This window comes from Haplochromis burtoni, unplaced genomic scaffold, assembly GCF_018398535.1.
Source record: "Haplochromis burtoni strain Fernald_Lab_line unplaced genomic scaffold, NCSU_Asbu1 Contig_412, whole genome shotgun sequence".
Lineage (NCBI taxonomy): Eukaryota > Metazoa > Chordata > Actinopteri > Cichliformes > Cichlidae > Haplochromis > Haplochromis burtoni.
This window is the reverse complement of record NW_024582773.1, coordinates 502927-507682: the sequence shown is the minus strand read 5'-3', so window position 1 is coordinate 507682 and position 4756 is coordinate 502927.

Below are 4756 nucleotides of genomic sequence, written 5' to 3'. Positions count from 1 at the left end.
AATTTAGTGAGACCTGTGGTTACTAATTCCCTGCGTGCCAGATACTTTGCAAAGTCTAACATGCCTGTAGATGGAGTCTGAGAGTTTTGCTGTATCCTGATCTTTTGAGAAGTATCTGAATGCCTCATGTGTGGACTGTGTTCTGAAGATGCCTTACAAAAATAGCGAGGGCTTAATGGAGTGGACTGAGGCGAGAATGGCTGTTGTCCTGTAGTTGGCTGATGCTCACTTAGCTGTGAGTAACCAGGGTTTGTGGATAAAGTGTGATATTCTACGTTGGATTCTGGGAGTTCTTGTTTTGTTGACAGCGATGCTTTCTTAACATAGATGGGACTCAGTGTGGCTTGAGAATCTATGGCAGGTTTAAAACTGATTCCAGCTTGATCTTCGAGGTATGCCTCGGTTTGCTGTTTTATGGACAAAGGTGAGATGCCACTCCTGTTGCTGTGTATATCATCACAGTCTATGGCTGTTACTGCTTCTAAAACCTCAGCCTCAGCAACAGCAACGACAGCTGCTTTTTCAAGTTCCAATGCTTCTAGATCTGCCTCAAGAGTAGCCTTTTCTAAATCCAACTTGGCCTTTTGTTTTTTTTTTTATTTCGAGCTCCCTCTGTGCAAATGTGGCCCTGGTGCGTGCAGCTTCAGCGATAGCTCTGACTTTTGCAGTGGCGCTGGCTACTGAATGCTTTGAAGAAGAGGTGCGCTTGGAGCTGGAGAGCGTTGACACTTTGTCGTCCATTTTGGTATCCATAACTATGCTGGAGAATCCCTCTGACGAATATAGTCTTTCACTGTACTGTTCTCTCTATGTGTTAAACTCCTTTTCAAGAGCCAAGAAGGTGAGCGTACTTGCTCCTTTAATGACTCCAAACATAGCAATCATCTTCAACTGACAACATTGAACTGGAGTGAAAGACTATTGCTTTCTGAAGGACTCCTTTGAAGGATTGCTTTGGATTCCACATGAATGATTACAAAAGTGTAGACATGCTTTTCCCACTGTTCTCTGCATTTCCTGCTTCCTGTCTATGCACATGTCCAAATAAAAGCCTTCCTGTCTAACCAGTTGTCAAAATAAAAGATTCACAATTTTCCAATGTATAACAATAGAAATACACTTTACACTTATTTGTGTCATTAGCATATGAACATATTGAAAACAGAACATATAATAATCTCAAAAGTAATGGCTTGAAGCAGAAATTAGTAATACTTTATTAAAATTCATTATAGTGAATTAATATTTATGCGATTTTACACCATCAAACTTAGATAGCTAAGGATGAAGAACCTTTTGTTCTTTAAAGAACCATGGTTCTTTAAAGAACCATGAAGACATCTGAAGAACCATTTAAGAACCAAAATTTTTTCTGAGAGTGTGTCCCAAAACGTCGGCTGCATCCTCCGGAGGCCGCACTTGAAGGCCGATTATGTCACAGCCAGGCGACGAAGGCTGTCCCAATTTGTCGACTCCTTCAAATGTGGCCAACAAATGCGTCCTTCATTTGAAGGATGGGTCGGGTGTGTCCTTCGTGGCCCACCATATCCCAGAATTCATAGCGCGGCCCAGCCAATTTCAGTTTCCAACAATGGCGGCCGCTACTAAGTTTTAAAATTACTCTTATTAATCTTTCTGGGTCACAAAATAAACTTTTAACATATTTAACGAGAAAGTAGCTGTGTAAACTTTAAATATCTGCTTGGTTTATCAAGACATCGCATATTTGCAAAAGTGCACCAACGTTTTCTAAGACGTCTGTTACCCACCCGCTCGATAGCAAACCGGGGGGTTCAATGGCCACTCGAGCCGGCGAGAACAGCGGGCTTGCTACTCAGGTTAAACATGATATATCACTCGGATAACTTAAAAATGTAATTGTTTGGCTTTTGTTTTATTTGTTCCAGAGTAAATTGTTTTGGCTGAGATCAATGTTATTAGATTATTAGATTAAATAAAACTTTATTAATCCATCGGGTGGGTTCCGAATAAACGTCAAGCAGAAAACTGATTAAACAGAAGTGTGAGACGGTCGAGAATTTATGCCAGTGTCCTGTTATATTTTAGATAGCAAGGAGCAGACGGCTGAATTTATTAAACTCGACCGAGACAGTGGTGACGCAAATCTGAAGGCCAGACCGTCCCATTTCACAGCCTCGCACTTCCGGCTGTCTCGGTCTTCGAAGGACCCAGCCCATGTAGACCGCGAAGGCCGGGTCCTCCGTAGGATGCAGCCTACGTTTTTGGACACAGCTATAGTCTCTCTTTCTCACACACACACACACACACACACACACACACACACACACACACACACACACACACACACACACACACACACACACACTATAAGGAGATTGCTGTTTTATGTTTCTGTGTATTTTATACTTTTGTGTTCCAAGTTCTGTACGTTTGCTTCTCTTACAGGAGCGACAGTCAGTGATATCTTATACATTTCTATTTGTACTGTATCATTTTATCATGCCCCCCCGTTTTGGTTTTTTTCAATCTGGCTCCAATTACTGAGCCAGCCCTCCTCACCAGTTTTTCCACTCTCCTTGCATCCGTTATATAAAGCGCTATATAAGAATCAGACCATTTGCCAATTTTGATGGCCCTTGATATTGATAAAATGTCACCAAGCAAAATATTGGATGGATTTCCCCCACCCATGTCTCTTCAGCAGCGTGCACAGATCCTTTGCATATGAAGCTGCAGCGGGTATTGCACGTATCACTTCCTGTTGATCTCTTTAACGTTATGATTTTTGCGATTCCTTTCACTGGATGCTTCTCTCTGTTTAATTGGCTGCTAGTTCACGGTTCTGAGCTGCGATCATTAGAAGATGAATTCCAACTCTTACTGTGGATCTTGTGCAGCTACATTATTAAGTGTTATTTAATTGCTTACACAATGCATACAAATATTGTTTGACAGCAGATTAATGTGCACAGCTGTCTGCAGTCATGGAGTTAAAAGAATGAGTCTGCAGGCTGTTTGAAAGGAACAAGCTGCTGATTAAACTGCAGCGTTTGTGTGAACAGCAGCAAGACGGCGGGGCTGAGGGTAACTCAGAGGATCAGCAGATCAAAGACTGATACCCCGGGAATCAGATCAAAGTGTGATGACAGCAGATGACAGACGAAGATGCAATTTGAGGACAGGGAACAGAAAGAGGAGGAAATGGTGCAGAGCAGGGAGAGATCAGAAGGAGGAGTTCAGATAGACGAGAAGGTGGGCGACACAAACCTCTATTTCTCTGCCGCTGGTCGTTACAGGATTCGGACCGGCAGCTTGGGTGCAGGTTAGGTCTTCCTGTTTACACGGCTCACTCTGAGGAGGGTTTGCTGTTTTTTGGTGGCAGGAGCTGTAAAACGCTCCATGAATCAGTGGCTGGTGAGGTGATATATGGAGACTTGATTTCTGATTGGCCTGCGCAGATCCATCACCGTGGCACCGATGCGTGGTGCCTGCCCGCCATACGGTGACGTGTTTGTGCCACTTGCCGGTCCATTAAACGATACTGAGAGTGACGACCATCACAGCGTTTATGTGTCCTTGAGCACAAACAAAGAGAAGAGAAGCACTTAAAGGCAGAAGCAGAGAAAAATGGAAATATTCACAAACATCTGCAGCTGATGAAGAGCCACAGAGGGCCTGGATATCCAATGCTAATAAAGAAAGATTATTTGGTACACTAATGTCTGTACGCTTGAAGACAAACAGCTTGGGTGGGGTTTTTTTTGGTGTTTTTATCTCAGCCCATTCTCACTCCCAGGGCGTAGCATACCGACGTTTTGTCATGTCCCGCGGTGTTCCTGAGGAACGCGAAAGGTGACCTTCGGCGTGAACGAACATGCGTAGATTGAGTCCAAACGGTTCTCATGTTTTCTCATTTTTCCGATCTCGTCATTTAGGAACGTGTTGGGTACCCGAAAGCGTAAAATGTTGACGATTTGTCACCTAACGTAAAATATTACGCTTAAGGAGTGAGAACGTGTTGTTTATCTTCATGGCAAGCATTCATGTTACAGTTCTGTGATGAATGTGGGGTTAAAGGGTAGAGGCTGAGCTGCAGTTTGAGGGGTAGAATAAAAAATGCTGCATTAATCACTGCAGAGAAACCACAGCCATTTCTATACACAGATCCCATTGTTCTCACAGATGATTTTTATTGGTGCCCTTCCACTTGGGAGTAAAGCTGATTTGACCTTAAATAGTCTTACAGATGGCAGACTGGTCACTGATTACCTGCTGTATTAGTCTAATGGTGAATGAGCGACTTTTCGTCCAGTCTTGGTGCTTTTGGCTTTTTTGCTCTGGATCGTTTCACTGCCAGAGGAGTGCTTAGGCGAGTCACTGTTTCCCTCCATCAGCTTGAAAATCCTCTAATTCCTCTGAGCCCTGAGGATTGACAAGGTCAATACTGACACCCTGATAATACTTGATAGTTTATTGTTTTGATATCATGGGGAAGATCTCAACCCCGTCCTACAACAACAGGAGTAATTGTCGAAAAACTCATATCTCGAAAAAGTGAACTTGTTTTCACTTAATTTTTCCAGTTATTAGTGAGATTGAACAAAATAAGTATAGATTAAGAATAAATTCTTAATGTTTTTATGTATTTTTTTATGTATTTTTTAAAATGATTGTCATTGATGGATCGCTTTATCACAGAGTGTGAAGATAAAATAAGACAAACAACACAATACTAACACATCTAAATAATTTAATTATTGTAGAAGAGGATGAT